This window comes from Heloderma suspectum, chromosome 3 (genome assembly GCF_057233095.1).
Source record: "Heloderma suspectum isolate Gila_16-S chromosome 3, 16-S_ref, whole genome shotgun sequence".
Lineage (NCBI taxonomy): Eukaryota > Metazoa > Chordata > Lepidosauria > Squamata > Helodermatidae > Heloderma > Heloderma suspectum.
The window spans coordinates 106,997,985-107,024,699 of NC_139460.1; positions in this window are offsets into that span (position 1 = coordinate 106,997,985).

The window sequence follows — 26,715 nt, forward strand, 5'->3', positions numbered from 1 at the left end:
ATACACACATTCAAGTCATCCTTTAAAGAGATCTGTCAATGCAAATGTTTCTGCTTAGCAGGCACTGTAGGGGTTTGACCTGTCACAAAAATCACTGCAGGGCAGGGGGAGGAGAAATATTTTAAAGGCTAGACTGAAAAGGCCTGGCGTGCTATGGTCCATGGGGTCACGAAGAGTCGGACACAACTGAACGACTGAACAACAACAAAGACTGAAAATGTTTCCTTTTTTCAGCTGACCCCCTTCTCACTCCCACTGTGCATTTTAGATGCTACTTGTATCTGAAACTAGCTCCCTGAGAAATCTGGCACATTGTGTGATTGCCAGGGTCGCAAAACACAAAAATGGCTCTTGGATTATACAATTGTCCTTTAGAAATTCAAAGTTCACGCAAATTTACAACAGTCCACTCCAAAGTAGCTTGGGTGAAACAACGATAATATCAGGACCTGTTGCTGCTTTATGTCAGTGTTTAGAGCATGATAGTAACCACTTAGAGATATTTTTAAATATGGTAAGCACTATTTAAATCTAGTATATTAAACTAGTGCAAATCCCATGTCACCATGGGGGCTAGTAGTCTGAGAATACTACTACATTTAAATGTAGTACAAATAACCTGGCAAAGGTGAAAACAAAGAAGATCTTTTTTTAAAAAGATCATTTACCTCTTCTTCCTGGTCTCTTGTCTATATGTTTCCGTCTCTGGTTCTGTCCCTTTTCCCTCTGGTGTCCTTCCAGCTTTCTCCTCAACTTCTCCTCCTCCTCTAACTTTCACCAACTGACTTTTCTTCATCCCCTTTCCCAACATTCTGTGCCTGTCCTTTCATTGGCCCAGCACTCTAAGAGCTCACAGGAGTAAGCATTATGCATGCACACACTGTGTCACATGTTGCGTTACATGCACAGTGCGGGGCATATGCATTAACCTCCCCTTTGCCTCATGCCTCTCTTTTTCCCCTTCCCAAGCTAAAGCTTGAGCTTTGAACATTTTTGAAGTTCCAAAATTTCTGCATGTCCACACTGCTCAAACTTCAGGGTTTTTTTTTTAAAAAAATGAGCAAAATTGGTCTAGCAGTAGCCTTACACTACCATATTCTTATATAAGAAGATAATAAATAAAATAATAATAATGGTACACCAGAGCCAGTGTGGTGGCATTTATCAATCCTCCCCACTAATTTCTAGCAGAACGACACAATGAGACTGCATCTGATATGCTACGCTTTACCCATTATTCCCACACAGGTAGATGGGGGGCAGGGGGAGAGAGAGAGAGAGAGAGATACAGAAATGTCCATAAAGAAGGACACCATGTTAAAAACAAACTGTTGTGATGCCATTTTAAAAGAAAACATGCTGCCAACCATGCAGCCTCTTGGGGTTCCTCCAGGGATCAGGGCTGAGGCCCCAAACCACGTTCTTGGAGTAATCACCTCAGAGGGCAACTCGCATGCACCAGCAATGGAACCCCTGCTGTTATCTCCAATCTCAGATCGGAGATAGCAGCAGGGATGTGGGGCAGTCTGGGCATTGGGACTCACCCACATGGGAAAGAGCAGCTGATCTCCCCAGCATGGGTGAGCCCCAATGCCAGCTGCCTTTCATCCATGCTGCTATCTCCGATCAGAGATAGAAGCGAGGACGAGGGCTGGAAGGCAGCGGGATGTACCTGTGCTGGGGAGAGCAGCTGCTCTTCTCCATGTGGGCAGGTCCTGCTCCCTCACTTCCCTGCTGCTATCTCCAATCTCAAGTTGGAAATAGCAGCGGGGATGTGGGATGGCCTGGATCTCTTTTTCTGTGCTGGGAGGAAGCACAGTTCCATGCCTCCTCCCAAAGAAAAAAAAGGGGGAAAGGGGTGACGCCCCCTGATACGATGTCAGGGACAGCGCCATGCCCCCTGATGTCATCTGGCCCATGGTGGTCAGGGCAGAAGGCAATCCAGCCCACCACCCCAAAAGAGTTCTGCACCCCTGTGCTAACATCATATGAACCATTTGGAACTCTATTGCTATTCTTAATGTATGGTTTGCCAGAAAAAGTCGCACTGAAGGAAAATAGGAAAAATGTTTCACAGCTACAAACCAGAAGCTTTTGTATGAGAAAGACATCTTGGAAATTTCCCAAGCAACTAGGATGTGCTCAGTGCATTTGAATGAGAAGAACACGTTGTACTACTAAGCAGTGGGAAATGTATGCCGCTCTAATACTGAGTGTGTTAGTATTAGACATGGCAATTAATGGAATTCAATCTTTTTCAGAGATTAATAGATCATTTACTTGAAGTGCCATAGAAAGGGGGGGATGTGTCACGATATTACACTGAGTTCTTTTTTCATGGCTTGGAGAGGTGGCTTTCTGTGGGCATTCAAAGAAGCAGCCTACACATGTACACAATTTCAGTAGGCAATTGTTAGCATGGATAAAGACATTCAAACAAGGAAGGGCACAGCATTGTTCAGGCTTAAGGGTTTTGTGTCAGAACCTAGTTTTAATATGTGAATTCTAGTCAATGTTGAGAGGGTCTCGCTAACAGATCTGATGGTTTGCATAGCTATACTACCACAAAATATCTAGGAACAAGGCTCAGGGGTGGCCCAAGACATTTTGCTGCCTGAGGCAAAGAGCAAAATGGTGCCTCCTAGGGATGTGCAAGAATTTTTCTTTGCACTCACGAAACAGCTAAGCATGCCCCATTTGCAACCCCGAATGCAAGCAAGAGCTGGAGAACATGTTCTCTGAAAATGTTCTCAAATTCTCAAACATGTGCTCACATTTGAAATTCGTACAAATTTCAGAGAAAAAGCAGTTCAGAACTGTGCAATTTAGAAAAATGCACATTTTCATGCTTTAGTCTATGGTGGAAAGTTGTGCAGCTTTGAAAAATACTTAAATTTTTGCACAGTTTTCCCATTCAGTGGCATTTGATTTGTGCAATTTTCCAGTTCATGCAAATTCAACATCTACTGCAAGCATTCATGGAAATCAAAGGAGAAACAAGCATCAAGTTGATGCTCAGAGAATCTTGGCAAACATGAATATCATTTATTCACCTGTCCCTAGTGCTTCCTCCCATTCCATGTACAAAAGCCAAATGGACTGGCAGATGACTCTATCTCATAGAATCATAGAATAGTAGGGTTGGAAGGGGCCTATAAGACCATCCAACCCCTTGCTCAATGCAGGAATCCAAGTCAGAGCATCCCTGACAGATGGCTGTCCAGCCTCATCTTGAATGCCTCCAGTGTGGGAGAGCCCACCACCTCCCGAGGTAATTGGTTCCATTGTCATATTGCTCTAACAGTCAGGACTTTTTTCCTGATGTTCAGCCGGAATCTGGCTTCCTGAAACTTGAGCCCATTATTCCATGTCCTGCATTCTGGGATGAGCGAGAAGAGATCCTGGCCTTCCTCTCTGTGACAACCTTTCAAGTACCTGAAGAGCGCTATCCTATCTCCCCTCAGTCTTCTCTTCTCAAGGCTAAACATGCCCAGTCTCTCTTCATAGCGAGCACTGATGACGGAACAATATCTTCCACTGCACCTGAAGGCAGCAGGTGAACTTAGGAAGCACAGAGCAGGTTGCATGACACACAGGTCTCTCCTCCAACACCTTGCTGCTACCTCGCAGCATCTGCCACCTGAGACAACTGCTTCACTCTGCCTAATGATAGGGCCAGCCCTGACAAGACTGGATATCAACATCTGACCTGTCTTTCAGCATGAGGACATATACCCTTCTTTCTATAAGGACCTAAATTCTTTCCATGCTCCTCTGTGGGTTTACTGACAATTTTGTGTGATTCATCCAAAGCTAAATGCATATATCGATGTGAAAAGGATAAAGTTAAGCAAAGGTTAGTGTCTCAGACAAAGTCACTGGGTTTCCCAGCTAGAAAGAAACATGACTCAGGAGAGAGAGTGGTAATCAGACACTTCCAGGTAACGCAACAGCATAAAGAGTTCTGTTCTGCCTGGGCAGAGAAACAGCAGGTGGGCCCCTGCATGCAGTTAATGGGTGATCAGGGGGCGGGGGACAGAGAAATAAAAGGAAGGGATACAGAGAAAGGAAGGCGGTCCTGGCAGTTTTGGGAGCTGGAAGATGTGCATCTGTTTTCAATCAGCATATACAGAGGACTCAGGAAGTCTGTACAGAAGAGAAAGAAGAGATTTCAGACCATTGGTCTAATCCAGCATAACTCTTCTTATGTTCTTATTGTAGCAGCTTTCATTGTGGGGAAACTCCATGGACAGAACCCAATAGCTGGGACGAGTCTGGCCCAGAACAGGTGTCCTGGCACAGAGGGACCAAAGGAACACCCATCTAAGGGAGGTGAAGAAGAGAGAAAAGGAAAACTATCTTCAAAACTAGACTTCAGTTCTTTTCTGCAATTAAGAACCAAGCCAAATCTGGTAGCTGGATTGCAGTGTTGCAGTGTTGTTGCTGCCCCACCTCACTTTAGTGGCCACTTTACTTTAGTGGTATGCTGGCATTCATCTGGCTTGCTTCAGGTTGAATGGGTGCTGTCTAAGTACTAAGCAGAGATTGAAAAGCATTTTCTCAACATACCTGCTTCAGTATCTGCCTACTATATGTTCTGGTCTCCATCCAACATCACATGAGGAAACTTCCACTCACACAGGGAGACTTCCCTGCCTTCCCCCACCCCCCGTCCCTTCCTTGCTCACCCTCCAAGTCTATTTCGGAAGGTCCTTCAATCCTTCAGAGCAGGTGAGGGGGGGCTTCAGAGCTTCAGTGGGGAGGGGGGAATCTATTCCTCCAGCGGTGTCCATTCCTCTAGCAGACAGGCACCACTGAATACAACCCTCTGTCTTTAGCAGATTAATTCTGGAATCGACACGCACCACTGAAGTCATGGGACCTACTTCTGAGTAAATATGGTTAAGGTTGGAATGGAAGTGGCTAGCTTGTTTTTAAAACATTTTTAGCAGAGCTGAATTTAAAAGCTAAATTAACAACCAACTGACTTATTACTCTTTGTGACATTTATGTTTTGTGTCTCATAGTATTGCTGAGTATTACCTAAGCAACTCTGTGTTTTCCTTCCAGTAGAATTGTTTTTAAAAAATTCACTGATAATTATTTGTTTTGAAAAGAGAGAATGCTAAACCCTTAAGACACTGCTATATTTTAATATACCTCATTGGTGTGCAGTGTGTCAGCTACGCAGGGAAGTAATCCCACTTTTAAGCAGTAAATAAATTTTGCCTTCCAAACAAACTGCCATGTTATCTTTATTGGAATACAGACGATCTTTAATAGATTTACAGTGAGCCAGTTCTTTCAATCTGCTGAACATAAGAGAAAAGGTGCCTTTTTCTTTATTTCCCTCTCTTGCTTCTCTCCTTGATGTTATGTTAGTGTTATAGAGATGAGCTGTTGGTTATTTGAACTGCTGTGTGATGTTTTGAAATGAAAAGATATATCACGAAATGAATTGAAATGATTTTTGATATGTATGCCAGTAATTGTAGTGCTGTTCTTGTGTTGTGAGCTGCATTAGCTACCACTATATGGCATACAAATTAAAGTAAGACTAATATGAAGAAATATTTTGATCATGGCGCCAAAACAACAAAACTTTCTTATTGCCAATATTGCCACTTTCCAAGTGCCTTGTTTCATTTGTTAATGGCCCTTCTCTTATCATTCTTTTCTCAGCCAGCTTCAGAGAGGTGTCAATAAACAGTATTGTCTCTTGCTGTCACTTCACCAGGTTTGGGTGTTGGAGACTGGAGGCACATGAGCTTACAGATGGTGCCTGAACAGTTCTGGAAAAACTGATGTCCCCAAGGAGGCCTTTGCTCTTTCAGGGAAATGCAGCAGCAGGAAAATCCTGAATGACTGGGGGGAAAGCCCTGGAGAGCATAATTCTATCTCCAATGTCTTCTTTTTCTAATTTGGCAAAGAATGACTGAGGCTTCAATCCAGACCAGTATACACTTTTCTAGAAGTAACCCATGCTGAATTCAATGGAGTTTACTTCTGTGTAGATGTACATAGGACTGCACTGCAAAGATGTATGATCCATTTCCCCTTGAGATTAAAGAATAGTACTGGAATCTTTGAAGTGGCAAGAAAATTGTGCGGCCTCTCAAAAACAAATGCAATCCTCCTAGATACTTACTGGTAAATTCAGCTCACATTTTACAAACACAGGCATTTCTGCCTCCCCAACTGAGGGCCAAACTAGACATGACTCTAACATGCCTTTATCTGCTTTAACACAGAACAATATTTTTCTAGTTTTTCAGTGTTGTAAGCTGCCCTGAGTATGCATTTGCATGCAAAGTAGGATACATACATTTTTAGAATACATACATAATACACTTCCCCAATAACCTAGGCCCCATCTACATGGCACCGCTTTCATCCCCCACCCCATTGCAACTGCGCAGCAATGCGGCTTCGAACTAGCATCCCCTGTGATACACTCAGGATTTACTGCGCACTTCCCATACAGACTCCCCGTGCCCTTTTTTTTGCCATTATACTTAAATGCGCAGCTGTGCATACCTGTGAGCATGGGGGTGCAACACTTCATTGGCTGTTTTGTATTTTAGGGGTTTTGTTGTGTCTTTCCCTCCCTCGTTAGTTAAAAATTGGTTGTTCTGTTCTTCTTCATTTCCACGCCATCTGTTTGTCAGTTCCCCAGCCCAAGACTCTCACGATGGTTCACACTCACAAGCATGAGCAGTATGTGCCTACCCATCACTCCAAAATGGTGGCTGGAGTGAAGATGGTCCTCCCCCAAGACACACACACACACCCGGCCCATGGGCACTGAGTCCAAAAGCAACCATTGCGAAGATTCGAAGCTGCAAAAATGTGCGAAAGTGTGATTAAATAACTGAAAACGCGTCTCTGTGCCTCTGTAACTGCGCAGCTGTGAAGGGATGAGGGGAGTAAAGGGGCATCACAGAGCAATGCAAACACTACACATTCCTACAACACACCCACCGCAAAATGCGAAGTCAGTTCAGGGAAGAGACGGACGGCTCACAACCATGGGGAAACCTGTAGCAAACCCAAAAAATCGCAGCAAAATGCCACCTTGGAAATCCGCAGTTTCCGGGAGAAAACCACAGATGGCTGTGAAGTGGTGACTGCGTCATCTGTCTCAAGGGACCTCAACTTGCAGCCGCCCCAGAGTAAAAGGCTTATGTAGATGGGGCCCTAGAAAGAGAGAATGGGGGTCTGCTTTTTAACAGCAAAAAGGACACTTTCATGAGAAGTGCAGACCTTCCCTGCTTGCCTCTGCCCACTTGCAACCTTTTTCCCTGAACATGTTTCTCCTCAGCAGAGCTCTAGTACTGAAAGCAGGGCCAGCCCTACCATTAGGCAAAGTGAAGCAGCTACCTCATGCGGCAGATACTGGGAGGTGGAGTGTTGTTGGAGGACAGAGCTGTGTGCATCCCATGCGACCTGCCCTATGCTACCTAAGCTAGCCTGCTGTCCTCAGGTATCCCATTGCCAATGTTGAAGAAAATCTCAACCTACAGTCTATTTGGCTTTTGTATATGGAATGGGAAGGGGTACCATCTTAGCTTTTGCCTCAGGCAGCAAAATGTCTTGGGCCGGTGCTAACTGGAGGTGACTTTGGCTGGGTAAAAAGTGAAGGACTAGGTGCAGGAGTGGACACAGGGAAGGTTCAGCACCTTCACCCCTCACTCCCTTTGCTGCTAAATATCAGACATCTCAACTCCATCTTTCAGGGCTGGTCCAAAGATTTCACTGCCTGAAACAAAGGACAAGATGGTGCTCCCCATTTCACCTGCAGAAGTTAACAACAGGCAGTTGAATCATAAACAGGTGATGGGACAGCATCCTCCACTTCACCTGAGGGACAGAAGACTAGTTTCTGGGGTGCAGGGCAGGCCACGTGGAACACACATCTCTGCTCTCCAACAGAGAGGAATGATGAGGGGCTGACACTGCTGAACTCTCCACACTACCTATCATCTGCTGCCTGAGATGACTGCCTCACTTTGTCTAATGGTAGGTCCAACCCTGCCATCTTTCTACCTGTTTGGGGACAGGGTAGTTCTATGTTTAAGCACTTGGTACTCCTACTTCCATGTCCAGTTTTGACCAGAAACAAAGTTTATGTGTGTTTGATCCCTGTTGTGCCTTGTTGCCTTGCCTCTTTATTCTCTCCCCATTCCTTTGTGTTCTTCCTCCCCATCTGCACTGAGATTGTATGCTCCTTTAAGCAGGGTCTAGTCTTTTTCTTATGTTACTTTATAAAGCTCTGTGTACTGACATTACTACATAAAATAATGTGTTAGATCCAGATTTAGTCATAGCTAAAGCAGACCCATCAAAATCACTAGGACTTAAACCACTGCTTACTCATCCCATTGATTTCAATGGGTCTACTTTAAGCATGACTAAATTTGGATCCAATCCAATAAATATGTTGGATACTACAGGAAATCTTCTGTGGTCAATGAAAAAGTAAATTCCACAGCACGCTACAGTTCTGTTTCAGGTGTGCTTTTAGGGCCCCTTTGGGGATGTACGTATATTTCTGGCTGACACACTGAAAATCGTCCCGCTCCTCAGTCCCTATTTGAAACTGGTTCAAGTATGTAAAGGGGAATATTCCTACAGCCCTCCATTTTGTCACATGGATAACTTGGCTGGGTCTCTGTTAGAACATTGGCTCCTATGATGAGGAAGAATGTGTAATGGATGTTTTGACTATTAGGCATAACAACGTCCCATTTTCAGACTTTCCCAATACACAGAATGTCTAATATACATGTAGTCCAACTATTCAGCTTTCTGTCTCTTGTGGAAATACCCTGACAATTATCCCATTTAGTCAGTGAGTTAATGATAGACTGAGGCACAAATATCTTGGTAAATGATTTTGTTTGGGTTTTCTTTCTTTTGTAAGTTTCATTTTTAATTGCTTTCTTGTCATTTTTGGAAAACACATGTGAGAAAAAGTATCTCCTATTAACTGAAGCAATTACTGGTTGCAAAGGCAGTAAAAATATTGACTAATCCAGACTGGTTTGAGATTTCAGTGGGACAGCAGCACAGGCAGAGAAGACAAAAGATGTAGCAAGAAAAGTCCACCTTTAAATTGTCAGTGGCATACATCTATGCAGATTCAGGGCTTCTTCACATGGAGCTTTTATCCTGCTATTGAGTTTGGTTACTCATAGAAGTTTGTAGGTCCTTTAGATGATGTTGTTAACCTCCAGGACATCTCCTGCTCTAAATGACCTTTATTCTGTTTTTTAAAAGATTGGAGATAATGAGCTACCCAATTACAGCACTTGAGTTCCGCTTGAGTTCCCTTGTAAAAAAGGAAAAGCCGCAATAAGAGGAGCTAGACCACAGCGCCATCTAGCAGCTATATAATGAAACATATGAGTTTAGGGGGGAAATGGTGGGGAAGGAAGCACGTGTAAAGGGAGTCTGTCATGATCCTGCATTTAAAATGGAAACAGAAAGCCCCGTTTGAAATGTGGGATTTTAGGCTGGTTAAAGATGCTCTCACATATTAGGTGCAACCTTCCCCCAAAGGATTTCTTTTCTGTCCAAGTATGATTAATATGAAGGAGGTCAGAGCAGGTATATACATTAGCAGATGTGTCTATTGGCTTCTTCTTGTAATGTTGTGGGCAGTGCAATCCTAAGAATGTTTACTCAGAAATCCCATTAATTCCAATGGGATTTAATCTCTAGAAGTATGAATAGAATTGCAGCCTTAAGATGCAATTGACAAATCACACACAAATGTCCGGCTTTTGGTGCCTTAGGTGCTAACAATGTGAATAAACCTGTCCCAAGGGACTTTATAGATAATATTTGTTACTTGATAGACACCTTTTTTTCCATATTGTTCATGACTAACTAAAGTCCAAACAGATTTCCTCTGTGTCCTCCTACAGCAGGTATTTTTAAAAATATACTCTTTGTCATATCTCAGGTAGGAAGGATTCATCTTTTTCTGTTGCCTCCTTACTCCCAGGTGTAAATTCATGTCTGGTGCCCCAACTGACTTATGTAGTTCACATCACCCCACCCCACCCCTGATTAAAATGATAATGTGAAGTCAGGATTCTGGGCACATACTTGGTCTCTGCATTCGTAATAGCTGAGCCTCTTCGCAGTTTTAAATGGAAATGGCTCTGAGCTTGGAATGAAGTAACTGTGACCAGTGAACAAAGCCAATGGGTTCTTTCAGACCACTGCAGTATATATGCACAGTCCTATATATGCACAGTCTCAGTGTCAAGTAGAGAGAATGGGAAAGTTTGGTTCACTGTCATTACCCAGTTTGATAAATGAGAAGAAATACTATGCAGAAATGAAATAATATTAACCTCAGCAATGGTAGAGTCAGCCAGCCCAAGACATTTTGCTGCCTGAAGCAGAGCAACAAGTGCCCCCCTCCTGCCCCAGTCAAGGTGTAGTATTCAAAGCCACCCAAGTTATTTTGGCATCTCAGGCAGAAAATCCTACATGCACCTTACCTCCTCCCTGGCTGTAAAAACACAATATTAATAAATTAAATAACAATTTCCTGTCTTTTCATGCCACCCAAAATCAGGTGCTTGAGGCAGCTGTCTCAAACTGCCTAATGGTAGGGCCAGCCTGGAGTAGAGCCCGACTCATGGCTCCAAATCATCAAGACCACAGGACCATTTTCTCTCACTAAAACATGACTGCCATCTGTATAGGCATCAGACTTTAGGAAAGGACTGTAGGTCAGTGGTAGAGCATTTGCTTTGCATGCAGAAGGTCTCAGATTCAATCTCCAGCATCTCCACTTATCAAGAGCAGGTAGCAGGTGATGGGAAAGACACCAAACAGCTGCTATCTGATGGGAAAGATGCTTATCACCTGCTACAAATGAGAGAGACCCTTGCTTGAGACCCCAGAAAGCTGCTGCTGGCCAAATAGATGGTCCTCAGCAGGGCTGGCCCTACCATTAGGCAAAGTGAGGCAGTTGCCTCAGGCAGCAGATGCTGGGAGGCAGCAGCAAGGTGTTGGAGAGATCTGTGTGCCATGTGGCCTTCCCTAAGTTAGCCTGCTGCCTTCAGGTGCCGTGGAGGATGCTGTCCCATCATCAGTGTTGAAGACTAGTTCATCTGCCAGTTCAGTCAGCTTTTGTACATGGAATAGGACTATATTCTTTGTCTCAGGCAGCAAAATGTCTTGGGCTGGCCCTGGTCCTGGGCTAAACAGACAAATAATCTAAGCTGATAGAAGGCATATTTGCTTTCTATGTTCCACTGTCACATTCTTGCAAACAGAAGAGCACATCTGATGGAATACATCAACGCCTCCTTCTTTTGCTTCGGCACAACTATTATTCCAGACCTACATCTGTGAAAGCTGGGATCATTGGGCCTTCAAACTCTCAAAAACAACCTCCCACAATATATGTTGCGCTGGTGAAAGCAGGACCAAAGTATTATTCGATAACCCTCCTTTTTGCTTTTACTTTATGCCAAAGCCCACGAGTAGGCGTCATATAAGATAAATCTCACTAATTTTAAAAAAGAAAAAAGCTAGTGAACAGGAGGTGATAAATGCTGTGCTGCCTACTCAGGTTCTGTCACATAAGATGACAGTTCTGTATTTTAATTTTATTTTGTGCTAGTGCACAAAGGCAAGCAGTTTTTACTGCACATTATCCCACCTTTGTTAACATATGTTTTTTCACAGTCTGCAGCAGAACGCCTCTGCTTGTTGATTCTGTCTGCAAATTGATTTTTTAAAATAATAATAATAATAATCCTCAATTTTCCAGCTATTTCCTAATGTCCTGGGAGATAGGCATTTCAGGGGGCAGGAGGGAGTATGCTAATACATAGATTCCAGATTGCCCATTACTAAGTGATTCAAATAATTTGCACACACAGAGAAAGAGAGACAGAGAGACCAGGAGAAATAGTAGCTGTAGTACGGCAACCCTAAGGTGTTCCAAGACACTTTAGTGCCTGTGGCAGATAATCTGAATGGCACTTTGTCAAAAATTTATCATCATCATCATCATCATCTAATAATAATAATAATAATAATAATAATAATAATAATAATAATAATAATAATAATTGAAAGTATTGTTCCCAAATCCTTCACTTGAGGCACTGGGATCTCACCCTGCTGGAAGCGCTAGTCCCAAGCAATCCCAGTTAAATAAATTGGTGGCATTTTTAGGACATTCTAAGCAGCTTCCATTGGGCTAGTGTGACTGAAATCTTGTTTGAAAGATACTGGATGTGCTAAGGCAAAGTTCATTGACTGGCAGGCCCCTGGCCCCATCCAGCCCACATGCTGGTGCTATCTGACCTCCCTCACCTCTCCACTCTGAAGTGACACTTCACACACAGCTCCTACTGGCCCAGCAGTACTGTTTTCTGGACTCCAGACATGATTCTGCTGGAAACAACAGCTGCACACACAGTGCCACTTCTGTGAAGGCTGGCCTCACCTTATCTCTGCCAGAGCTCTTTGGAGCAATGCCCAGGTAGCCACTGTGCTGGGCACCATTATGTGCTGGCAAGAGTGAGATGCTTCTGGCCAGCTCTGGTATGGTGTGCAGCTCTCACAGGTGCACTGCATTTCGCTTGGGCTGCAGTCCTTCCCAGCCTACAGTATAGGAGTACCTGGCTCTAACGCTGCCCAGGAAGACATTGTGGCAAAACTCATGTGTCTATTACTGCCTCCCCTAACTTGGTATCCTCCAGACATTTTGGACTACAATTCCCGTCATTCTCAGCTGGCATAGCCTGTGGTCAGGGGTGAAGAGAGTTGCAGTCTGAAATGTCTGGAGGGTGCAAGGTTGGGGAAGGCTTGTCTATTCTCAGTGAGGCAGTGTGGTGTTGGCCAGTGGGCTAGAGTGCTGGATTGAGAGTAGGGAGGGTCAGGGTTGGGTTCAAATTCCCCACACAGTCATGAAGCTTTCTAGGTGACACTGGGCCAGTCAATAGTTCCAGCTTGACCTACCTCACAGAGTTGTTTTGAGAATAAGGGGAGGGGGGAGAATCAAGTATGCTTCCTTCCTTGAGCTCCTTGGAGGAAACATGGGGTGTAAATGTAAATCATCACCACCACCACCTCTAAAATAGTTACAATGACCTAGAGCTGAAGGAGTGGGCCAACTCCTTCAGCTGGGATGAGTGGGCTGATCTCTCCCAGACCAAGTAGCTTGGGGAGCAGTAGAGATGTATGAACCCTGCAATTTCTGGTCTAGGGAAGGGGTCCACAGCAGGGAAGTCTGGGCCACTTGGGGCCCCACAGATTTCCCCAGAGCCTTACCACATCCATCGGATTTTGTGGGATGGCTCTTCTCCATACTAAATGATGCGATCAGATAATGGCGGCCGCCATTGGCCAATCGTGGGGAAAATATAGCATAAATTGTGTAATTTCCAGCATTTGCAGCTGTAAAGCACTTCCTTCTATATAAATTGTGGCTGTTTATGCTGCAATTTACATAGAAGAAAATGCTTTACAGCTGCAAATGCTGTAAACTATGCAATTTACGGCCATATTTTTCCCATCATCGTACTGTTTGAAATGGAAGAGAGCCACCCCTCAGGAAATCTGATGGACCCAGAGGTGAATGGGATCAGTCTGCTGTGGACTTCACAGGTTGGATTCCTGAGAAATTGGCCTTATTTAAATCTGCAGTGGATTTCTCCACCATCCCTAGGGTGCAGCCACACCCAGTGACATCAACACCCTCTGGGCCAACTTTGAGTCAGAGTTTCTCCTTCCTGGGCTAAGAAATCAGATTTTGGCCCTACCAGTGCAATGAAACCGGACATCCCAAGGGCTCTAGGGCATCCTTTTCCCTGTTCAAGCTGATGGGGCACCTGCTGGCTCAGAGGTGGTGCCTTGTGCAATATTTCTCGCCGTCTATTAGGCTACAGAGCTGTCTGGTAGCACCTCAGCCCTTCCATTACTTTTTGAAGGCTCCCATCCACCCACCCACCCACCCAAAGACCTCTGCATTGGTACAGTCCTCTCTGGGGCTTGTCTCCATTCTGGCCCTCTGGAAGAGTGAGCTATTGTTGGACAACTGGGAAACAACATACAGTCATCAGGCAAGCATGCTTCATTGAGCTTTCCTAGCCCTGTACACAGTAGCAATGCAGTGAACACCTCCTCTCTCCCCAACCCCACCAGTGTACAGGTAACATTCAGATATGCCATAAAGACTTAGAAAAACAATGGGAGAGGCAATTGAACCCCTTACTTCACCACATCAGTCCACACCTCATGCATGCTGATGAACATGTCCCTACAAGCAGAAGACTAGCTAACATACAAAGTAGGTTGGCTTCGTCTCCTACTTTACGGAGGGCAGTCCACTATTTAAAGGTGTCCCCTGTTTGAAGGGATGTCCAGTCCGAAGCCTGTTTAAACATAAAGAACTGTTCTGTCCAATTCAAGGCACCCAGAGGTTCCAAAACCAATGAGGCAGGATATGAGAAAGCAGGGTCAAGCCCAGTCAGTTTCATCAGGTCATCAGGTTAAACCAGGTCAAGTCCAAACAGGTTAGGCTTGCAGAAATAGAAGGCAAAGTTAGACCAGGCACAGTTTTTCAGGACCTTGGATAACTCCCACCAAGCTGAAACACAAAGAACGCTATTGACGCTGCAACAATCAAAGTCTTTCTGAAGGCTTACAAAGGCCAGCAGATGTAGATCTGCAGTTAACCCCGCCCCTTCAGAAAAGCTGTTTGTTTCTTAAGGGGCCATTGCCCAACTTTGTAGCCACTGGCTCCTACTGTGAAGTGGTGAAGGTTGTAATGGGGAGTGTCCTAGGCATCCAAGTACAACCATGTCTTCTGGCCTGGAAGGCCTTGGTGTAGCAGGGTTTGGATTAATGGAGGGAGTCTCCTCAGTCTCAGAGTCTCTTCAGAGCAAGAAGGAGATTGAGTCTGGGGAACACGATACCAAGAAAGGAAGGAATGTAGGGACCTTGAAGTTGCCCATCACTAGTTAGCATCCAGACAACAGCTGACTGAGTTGGCGCATGGCTCACCTGGTCACAACACAAGTCTTCCCCACAAGGGTCAGATTTATTGTATTTCTATTTAAATTATAGTAATTCTTACTAAATTTGCATCTATACACGTAAACTGGCATATGCAAATATTACGCAAATCTGTGTTCCCTCTTGTCCTCTTTTTATAATGTCTAAGTGGCCACCTATAGTAGTTATGGGACAGCAATGGAGACAAAAATAGCTTATTGCACTGAACTAAGGGTGGGAGAATTCCTTCTAGACCCATTGGGTCACTTACTACCTTTTTTTTGTGGAAGAAGACAAAGGGACTTCCTGTTGCAACTGTGCCATGGAAGCTCTGGACTGAGTCATGTCACAAAAAGTTGCCACTGCCAAAAGCCCAGGCCCACACAGAGTCCAAGAAATCCATTAGGCTTGGTCCAGCATAGCAGAGTCTGCCATGTTTCTGTGTGAGCCATTTTCATGGAGTGTCCGCTAATTCCACAGACTGCAAATAAATGAAGCACATTCCTTAGTCAGTATAAGTCAGTGTAGCTCTATGTAATGTTTTGAAAGGCTGGAATAATCAGATGTCACTATCTGTATAGAACTGCAAAGGCAGGCACTTTTATTTTTAAGCTGCTGTGGCAAAAGAAGAGCAGGAATTCTTCCAGCTGGAAAAGATGACAAGACCCAGGGAAAATCTCATCACTACCTTCCTATGGATAAGCCTCCTAATTTTGCTGCATGTAAATAAAGAGGACCAGACCATGCCATCATTAACCAAAAAAAATTACCTGCTGTTATGTTCTGCTTAGCTTGGAGTGATTAAGGAGGAGACAGCATTCAAATTAAACTAGTTTTTCTTGTCTCTTCTGCCCCCCCCCTCTCTTCCCTGCAGTTTTTGTTGTGTCTGGTTTGTTTGTATGTCATTAAAATTGGATATATGATTATATATGTTGGGATGAGATTATATAATACATGAACATGTATTGATACATGTTGGGGAAAGGTTAAAGAATTGTGTCTTTCTTTGTGTTGAAATTTGAGGAAACTTGACAGAAAGCATGAAATAGTAAAAAAATGGTTCTATTATAAGTACAAAATAAACATCTGTTGTAAATCAGCCTGGCTTTCTTCTAGCTCTGCTGGCTTCAGATGGATGGAACCAGTTCTATATGTTAATATAAACTACCTCTCATGTGGGCTAACCCCATCTTATGCATGTTTATGCAGAAGCAAGCCTGACTGTGTTCAGTGGGGCTAACTCCTGAGTGAGTGTTTAAATGACTGCAGTGTTAAAGAGACAGTCCCAAGACTTTCCCAACACTGAGGACTATTGTTGTTGCTGCTGCTGTTTATCATTATAATCATTATCATTATCATTATTATTCCTGGGCAGTTTACAAGAAAAAAAATTAAAATATAAATACAAAAAAAGAAGAAAAAACACCAAATTCCTAAAAGGCCCCAGGACAAGCATAAAATGGACAGCAAGATTAAAAATGTATCTGAACACATATTATTTGGGAAAATAAAAAGGTCTTTGCCTGGTGCTGAAAAGATAATAAGGTAAGTGCCACCACCAAGAAGGCCTTCTCACTGGTAGCCACCACCTCACCTCTGATGGCTGAAGCACCCACAGGAGTCGCCTCCCCTAAATATGTTAATATATAGACAGGTGCATATGAAGACAGGTTGTCCTTCAAATATCTTACTCCTCTCATACTAGTATGATTAGGAAACATTTTTCCATTAATATATGTTCCATCATGTTACATGACATGTTCTAGTAACAATCAGAAGGTGATAGAAAATGGTTATTGTAGGTTTTGATTGCAAAAGCATTTGCCCTTTCAGGAAAAAATGGAATGTAAACTAAAAAAAATAAATAAATCTGACCACGGCTTGTATCTAATTTGTGCCTTCCACTGATGGAACTGCTCTCATCAGTGGAATGGGAGGGGGGATTTCCCCTTCCCCTTCAGCCCCTGGATTTCTCCCAAATGGTTGGGGTACCCTCTGGAGAAGAATCATAGAATCATAGGGTTGGAAGGGGCCTACAATACCATCAAGTCCAACCCCCTGCTCAGTGTAGGAAGACTGATTCTCAGGTGGTCTCCCATCCAAGTACTAACCAGGGCTGACCTGCTTAGCTTCCGAGATGAGACGAGATCGGGTGCATCCAGCCCTTTGCTCACTAGCTCACGCAATGTTGGTTCTCATACAGTGAATAATAGGTATTGCCTCTGTTGGTGAAAAATCACGCAAGCTTGATGCATATCATTTGCACAGGAAATCTGCTTAAGAAACTGTGTACTATTAGCTGAACATGAGATGAGCATTCAACATTTAAGATCATAATTTGCTTTTATGTGCCTTTCATTTTCTGTTTTCGCCTGGGGCCTCAGTAACAAGGGCAGAACCATGGAGTTCTAAGATGTTTCCAGCATGGTGACATTAGGCCTTGACTTCTGAATGCCCTTTCATGCTGAGTTTCAAGGAAGACTGGAAGTCGAATCAGCCAGTGCTACTAGAAAAACATAAATAACGCTTAACCATTTTTTAAAGTCAGCATTGTGGTTATAGAGTTAGAGTATATAAGTCAGGAAAAAATAAGCTCATTTATTCCAAAATCACAACAATGCAAAAACAACTATGAAATAATGCCATATAAATTTTCTCCTGATCACAGTGTTATATGTTATTGCACGTAGCTACCACTAAGCTAAGTGTCATGTTGCCCAATACCATGTTGAAGCCTTGGTACATTCAAGTGCCAGCAGTGTTTAGTTCAAAACCCTATTAATGTTATTTTATGCATATGACACCTTATTATGTGTTATTTATGTTACACCATGCAGCTGGTATGCCTGAAAATAAGAGCTGCAACAAACCTTTTTCTCAGTGAGGTGTTAAAGGAAATCTACAAATTAATGATGCTTTGTGAGCTACCTGGTGGTCAGGGTTAGCAAAGCCTTTTATTAAATGCAGATTTTGTGTTTCTATGAACAGAAAAAGAAAATAGATATATAAGTAGCAGTACAAGCATTATAGGAGAGTTGCCCTGCTATTTGAACCATAAGCCTGAAATATGCAAAAGCAGAAAACACAGGATGGAAAAAATTGTTATTTATATGGCATTCTGCACATATTCCATTAATTCAATTGGACTTTGATACTGCTACAATAGAAGCAAATACTCAGTGGAGAATAAAGAATGAATCCATACAGTGTTCTGCTAGAACACCAATGCAATCCTGAACCCAATCCTGAACATGTTTACTCAAAAGTAGGTCCTGCTGTGTTTAATAGGGCATACTCACTAGTAAGAGTATTTAGGATTGCAGCTTTACTTGATAGTAAGTCTACTCGAACTTAATGGGGTTTTCTTTCAAGGAAACTTATACAGGATTGTGCTACATTTGAAGGATTGTTTTTAAGAAGCATTTATAAAATAGAAAACATAACAACAGTGGGGGGAAATGCTGTCTTGACACAATTTATGCTCTTAAACTGTGGAGATAGACAGACAGACAGACAGCATCGTGTGCCAGAATCAGTATTTTACACAAAAATCTACTGAGGTAGCAATTTAATTATAGAACACATCTGAAGCATCAGATATGATGGGTACTATGGACTAGCAGGTTTTCACTTCCTAGTAAATTGGCATATGGTTCAATTACTCTCCACTACAGAAAACACAACAACCCAGTTCACATGTAATGACTAACCATGGGTTAAAACTCAGCAACCCAGAGTGCCAGGTTCAGGAAACGAAGTGGAAGTGGCGAGTGGTCACGAGACAGTGTGCTTGCTCACTTCTGCACAGCCCTGGCAGCCCATAAGTTAAACAACCCATGGATTGTCATTTCCCATGCAATCCAAACCCATGGATTGCTTGGTCAACAGAACCACGTACTGGCTGACTTGAGAGAGAGAAAATTGTGCTGAACTGAACGGAAATGAAAACTAAGCATTAAATTTGATTTTCCTAAAGTGAAGTGTGAAGCAAATAAACATAGCAGCTGCCAAAAAGAAGACTTAAATCTGTAATGCTTACCCACTTATATTACATTCCTGCTGCACAGACAAATGCTATCTCTAAAAGCATTATACAATATACAGCAATATAATGCCCTCAGTCCTACAAATTAAAAGGGCAAGGGAAGGAAAGTGGAGGGGAAATGTAATGGAGATCAATTTAAGAATGCCAGAACAAAGTTGTGAATTGTAAACAGGCATTTTTATCCATTTGGGCCCAGGTTCATCTTTGTCTTGCCATGCTCTTCTTCCTGGGAAAGAGATGAGGCACAGTCTCCCAATAGCCCCTGTTCTTCTGACTGGTGGCAGAAACTCAGCACTTGCCACAGTGGTACTTACTTCTCAGAAAGCATGCATAGGAGCAGGCAGCATATTAGAAACCAAAGAAATTGTATCTTCTTTGGATCTTGTCATGGCATCAGAGATGGACTAATGACTAAATTTCAGATGCTTGATTGGTGGTGTCAGTTATATAACTATTTTCTTTCTGCTGAGAAAAAGAGGGTTTTTAAATTTTGCTATAGGGGTCCATGACATTTGCTATCCCTCTGTCCACCAAGGTATTGTGCTCTTTCCCTGAGTAGATCCTGCTTCCTGCTGACAGGACCAGACCTTCACAGGAAGGTCCTGGAAGGCAGACACAGCACCATAGAAGGTAGAGACAGATGGTCTACTTGGGCTCTCACAGAAGAGCTTTCTTTGCAAAGAATCCCAGTTACATATGGCTTAATCTTGCCACAAACCACAGGATACATTTTGCTTCAGAACACAGAAAACATATTTTATTGGTTTATAAAATTGCAGTTATAACACAGACAATATATAAATTTAGAAACCTCAGAGGGGTTTTTTGAAAAGTATTTCAGATACCAGTATTTTAATATCATCTATTTTATTTCTATACTGCCCAATAGCCATAGATCTCTGGGCAGTTCACAAAAATTGCAACCCCCCAAATACAATATAATAAAAACATAATACTAAATCCTTAACATACAAAACTTTTAAAAACAATTTAAAACAGGTTAAAAAACAGTTGCAATAAATACTGGGGCCTGATTAAAACAACAGAATTTAAATGCCCCATCACATGCTGTCAAATGCCCAGTAGAAGACAGTCTTATCCTGATGCCAAAAATATGACAATGTTGGCACTAGGCTGATCTCAGTGGGTGGATCATTCCACAGTTGAGAGGCTATCATGGAGAAGTTGGGGAGTACGAAACACTTACCTGGTTCTGCTGGGGCCATCTGTGGGGGGGGGCGCTCCGCCTGCCCCCCAGAATCCTCCCTAGCCAGCTCTGCTCCGCAGCAACTCCGCATCCCTGCCATAGCCATGACAGGCTACATATATATTTACGTAGCCTATCACGGCAAAAGGCAGGAAAGCAAATGGCAGCTGCTACGCCATTTGCGTCCCTGCATTAGCTGTGATAGGCTGCGTATATATTTACGTAGCCTATCATGGCAAAAGACAGGGATGCAAATGGCGTCCCTGTGTTAGCCGTGATAGGCTACATAGATACTTACTTAGCCTATCATGGCTTGGCAGGGATGCAAATGGCAGCCAGAATAGTGGCCACCATTTGCGGCCGCAGCCTGGCAGCAGCCGGAAGACCACCCAGAGCCGCTTCCACCACCGGAGCCGCCGCCGGAGCCGCCACCGCTGTCAGTTAGGCTCCGTCCCAGGGGGATTCCGCAGGGTGGGGGGGATTTAGAATCCGGCCTCACTGAAGTCCATGGCGGAATTCTCCAACATCCCTATGGAGAAGGCCCTTTTCCTTGTTGCTATCCTCTGAGCCTCCCTTAGAGGAGACAATTAGAGAAGGTCATCAGATACTGATGGTACAGTCTGGGTAGGTTCATATCAGGAGAGGCGCTCTATCAAGTAGTGTGGTCGTGAGCCATGTATGGCTTCTAGATTAAATCCAGCACCTTGAATTTGGCTCAGAAATATACAGGCAGCCACGGCAAGTGGGCCAGAATTGGCATTATATACACTCAGACCTTTGGGTCCCTGCTATCAATTCGGTTGCTGCATTTTGCACGAACTGCACCTTCCAAACAGTCTTCAAGAACAGCCCTTGACAGGTATCCCTTCACAAAATATCTTTCAAGTCTTTGCAAAGAGTTTGTGTTTATGATCAATTTATTAACATTCACAACATTCCAGGTTTTCATTCACCACGGTTTGATATACTATGTATGTTCTGAACTTCCAGGGTTTTTGTTGTTGTTGTTGCAACTATAGTTCTTGTGGTGAAACCAAGTTCAGTGTGAACCAGATTCCCTTGGCCTTTATCAAATCCTAGGTGTATAATGAAGGCAAGTATGGTAGCCCATATCCTATTGCTTATTTATTTAATTAATTTATATACCAACCTGTAAGAAGAAATTCTCAGGGCAGCTCACACAATAAAACAGTTTGAAAACAAGTTAAAAACAAGTACCCGCCCCCCAAATCTAAAAACCTAAATTAACTCTGAGAAGCAAAATGTCTTTGCCTGGCACCATAAAGATAATAGTCTGTACACCAGGCAAGCCTCCTTGGGGAGGCATTCCATAAATGGGGTGCCACAGTCGAGAAGGCCATCTTTCTTGTAGCCCGCCATCTAATTTCATTTGGTGTGGGTACCCAGCGGAGGGCCTCCAAAAGTGACGTAAGAGTCTGGGCAGGTTTATCTGGAGACATTCCTTTAGATCAGGGGTCAGCAATATGTAGGCTGACCATATTTCCTTGAGACAAAAACGGGATATTGGGATGACAAAAACAGGACAGGGTTTTTATTACAGCAGAGAGTTCTGCTGTAATAAAAAAAATAGCTAACAGCCTGTTGAACCGAAATATGAGTCTGAAAAGTCCAAATCAAACTGAATGTAGGGCAGAAAGAATCTCTATGGGAGGAATTATGGTAGAAATAACAGTAAGACTCACCCTCCTGCCTCCCACATGCTGAATGGGGCTTAGTGACCGCCTCTTGAATTCCCCGCCACTGCAGACAAGCAAGGGGGCAGCGTCTGATCGTCGCTAGCTCAAGAAGCCTGGCCCTGACTGGATAAAGTAAGTGGAACTTCCCCTTTCGTCACACTAGTAGTTTTACTTCATGCATTGATTAGCATAGAGCCTTATATGATAAACACGTTCAGTTTTTTACAAAAAATTAAAAACGGGACAAAATTGACATTTATATTAAAACGACGGGACGGTCGGGAAATATGAAAAAAAACGGTACCGTCCCATTTAAAACAGTACAGATGGTCAGCCTAGCAATATGGCACTCATGGACACAGCAGCACTCACCAAGACCCCTGACAGTGGCCACCAAGTCCCCTTCCTCACCTACCCTCTTCTCCTGGATGAATTTCAGTTGGTACAACTCGAGGACGTTGACAAGGTGCTTGGACAGGTTTGTGCAACCACTTCTGTACTGGATCCTTGCCCCTCTTGGCTGATAAAAACTGGCAGGGATGGAACAGCTGGCTGGGCTAGGGAGGTGATTAATGCCTCCTTGTGAGAGGGGGTGGTCCCAGGCTGCCTCAAAGAGGCAGTAGTGAGACCACTCCTCAAGAAAACCTCCCTGGACCCAGAAAATCTTAGTAATTTTAGGCCAGTGGCAAATGTTCCTTTCCTGGGCAAAGTTCTTGAGCGGGTGGTTGCCAACCAGCCCCAAACACTCTTGGATGAGACTGATTATCTAGATCCATTTCAGTCGGGGTTCAGGCTAGGTTTTGGCATGGAAACAGCCTTGGTCGCCCTGTATGATGACCTATGTCAGGAGAGAGACAGGGGGAGTGTGATCTTGTTGATTCTCCTTGGTCTCTCAGCAGCTTTTGATACCATCGACCATGGTATCCTTCTGGGATGATTGTCTGAGCTGGGAGTGGTAGGCACTGCATTGCAGTAGTTTCACTCCTACTTGGATGGTTGGCTCCAGAAGGTGGTGTTTGTGGAATATTGCTCAGCCCCATGGATTCTCCAGTATGGAGTGCCACAGGGGTCAGTTCTGTCCCCCATGCTATTTAACATCTACATGAAACTGTTGAGTGTGGTCATCGGGAGTTTGGGGGCACATTGTCATGAGTATGCTGATAACATGCAGCTCTATTTCTCTTTTTCATCTTCTTCAGGTGAGGCTGTGGATGTGCTAAATCAGTGCCTGTCTGCGACAATGGACTGGATAATAAACTGAAACTCAATCCAAACAAGACTGAGATGATGTTGGTGGGTGGTTCTTCTGACTGGATGGATGGTGCTCAACCTGTTCTGGATGGGGTTGCACTCCTCCTGAAGGAGCAGGTTCGTAGCTTGGGGGTTTTCCTTGAGCCAACTTTGTCACTTGAGGCTCAGGTGGCCTCAGTGGCACGGAGTGCCTTCTACCAACTTCGGTTGGTGGCCCAGCTACACCCCTATCTGAGCAGGGTAACCTGGCTTCAGTTGTCTATGCTCTGGTAATCTCCAAGTTAGATTACTGCAATGCACTCTACGTGCGGCTGCCTTTGAAGACGGTTCAGAAGTTGCAGCTCATGCAAAATGCGGTGGCCAGATTGATAATGAGGACCAGAAGGTCTGAACATATAAGACCAACTCTGTCTCGCTTGCACTGGCTGCCTGTATGTTTCCAAGCCCGAATCAAGGTGCTGGTTTTAACCTATAAAGCCTTCCACGGCTTGGGACCACTAGGGGTGGACGAAAGTCACTTACCTGTCGTCGAAGCTTGTTTGCGGTAGGGGGGAGGCGCTTCGCTGCTCCCCCTGCGAAGTTCAGGCCGGGGGGGGAGGGTTCCCGCCTCGCCCAGCCGCGAACTCCAAAGTTTTTTTTAAAAAAACAAAAACACCCCCGTGATAGGCTACGTGACGATTAACGTAGCCTATCACGGCTAGATCTGCAAAGATTTACGTAGACTACAGCAACCAAATAAGGAACGGGAATGGTGGCTCCCTATGGGGGCCGCCATTACCCGTACGCGCTTTTTTTTTTTTTAAGTCACCCGTGATAGGCTACGTGTCGATTTACGTAGCCTATCACGGCTGACTTTGCAAATCTAGCCATGATAGGCTACGTTAATCATCACGTAGCCTATCATGGGGGTGTTTTTGTTTTTTTTCTTTTATTGGAATGGTGGCGGCAGCAGCCGGTCAAAAGACCGGCTGCCGCTCCCGCCCCGCATGAACACCCGCCGAACTGCCGGCCGGACCCGCCGCCGGGAGGGACATTCGGCAAAGGTAAGTCCCGTCCCGGGAGGGTGTGCGGGGGCAGGGGGTGCGGAGAATTTCTCCCCGAAACTTGTTCGGGGGGCCGAACACGTTGGCGCTCGGCCCCCCGAAGTTTCGGGGAGAAATTCTCCGCCATCCCTAGGGACCACAATACTTGATGGAGCGCCTCTCCCAACATGAACCTACCCATATACTACACTCAACATCTAAGGCTCTCCTCCAGCTGCCTACACAGAGGGAAGATTGGAAGACAATGACAAGGGAGAGGGCCTTTTTGGTGGTAGCCCCCAAATTATGAAATGATCTCCCCAACAAGGCCCACCTGGTGCCAACATTGTTATCTTTTCAGTGCCAGGTTAAGACCTTTCTCTTCTCCTAGGCATTTGACAGTATATGATAAGTGTTTAATTGATCCTGGAATGTCTTATGGTTATGGTTGTTTGTTTTTGAGATTGTTTGTTCGAAGTTGTTTTAGATACATGTTTCTTTTATGTATATTGACTGTTCATGTGTTATTTATGTAAATGGTTTTTAATCTCTGTATATTGTATTTTTAATGTTTTTAATCTTTGTAAACTGCCCAGAGAGCTCCGGCTATTGGGCGGTATAGAAATGTTAATAATAATAATAATAATAATAATAATAATAATAATAATAATACCTCCATCCCAAGGAATCCCAGCAGAGGTGGGAGCAATAACAGTGAGAATTACGAAATTAAATTCATGAGGGCCCAAATGACCATGAGAAAAATGGGCCCTTGGGCCCAGAAAAAATGACCTGCAGGCCCAAAAAGGTTGTCCAGCCCTGCTTTAGATACTCTGCCCCTAAGCTGTTTAGGGCTTTAAGGGCGCAATCCTATGTATGTTTAGACAGCTGGCTGGGGAATGCTGAGAGTTGTAGGCCTTTTCTTTGTGTAAACATGCATAGGATTGCACCCTAAAGGTCAACAACAACATTGGCAGATAGAGTTTAAACCCTCATAAGTACTCAGATGTAATTTTATTTTATTCCAAAGTAAGTCCTATTTGGTTCTTGAAATTTTTAGCCATCCTTCAGTAAAGATCTTCCCATTTTGTGTAATTTAAAGGAGTTGCTACTTCTCCTGGCCAATTGGATTGCTGAAATCAACCCTTTCATTAGCCATTTCCTAAACTAGCTGCCTCCTGGCCACCCATCTGGCATTACTGAAATGGACCCTTTAATTAGCCATTTCCTCTTGGCAGCAGATTAATCCCACCAATATCTTGTTCTTTTCTTTTTTATTAATGTAGTTGTGCTTTCACCAAAAAAGAAAAGGACATGAAAATATATCTTGTATTTGTGCACTCATACTTAACCAGTCAGATTATATATTTAAAAAGACAAAACCTTTATTATGGGGAAACAGCAAGGCATGGTAATGGTAGCTCACAAAGAAATGCAGGACAAGCAGTGCAGAAAGGTGGGACATCACCAGCCAAATGACCAACATAGGTTAACACAGGATGCTATCTTGTACCAAAGCAAACAATTTGTCATCTCGCCTAGGATTATCTGTTCTGACTGCCAGTAGCTATCCAGGGTCTCCAGCAGAGCTCTTTCACAACACTGCTACCTGATCCTTTTATTGGCTCCTTCCATGGTGTATCAACATTTGTTTCTCTGTTTGTTTACTATATTTATACACCTTTCTTCCAAGGCATTCAAGGCAACTGAGTTTAAAATACTAAAATAACTAATAATAATACAGCAAACTTGCCTCAGGCCATTGGTGATGTCCTTCAGAGCTGATGGCGTACACTTCCTGGCCTAGACGTCTTCTTTTCTGCCCTCCCTCTGGACACACAGGTCTTAAAGTAGCCCAAGAGAAGACGGGGCAAGGGCTTGGTGAATTCATACTGGATGGTCTGGAGCTGCAACTGCATTCATAGCGAGAAAAATCACCATGAACCAGATTTTTAAGAAGGCAGGGGGACAACATGGAAAACACTGAAGTGCAATTGTTTAGCAGCAGTGTCATCAGGATTCTTCAGAATAACTGGAATGAAGACAGTACTAGAAACATTGTTTGTGTGGAAACAGCCTTAGACAAATGGCCAGAGTGCAGACCTTCAAAAATAGTAGTGTCCATGGGCAGGCAGGAGGGCAGGGAGTGGGGACAACTCTTCATGAGGACAAAGAACTTTAATCAAAATGTTGTATGGACTTTCTTTACATTACTTTAAAAAAAAAATCAGTGCTGCCAAAACCAAGATAAAATCAATTCAGTTAATTAGGCTAGAGGTGCAAAATTTAGATACAAAGTACCATTCGGGGGGGGGGGGAATACTGTGCATGAAAGAATATTGCCCTCAAATGACTTTCTGCTGGATTTATTAATTTTTTTAAAAAAAAATGTCTTCTGTGTGTAATGGGGACATAGGTTTTCTTTCTCCAGACCCAACAAAATGAGTTTCATTTTCATTT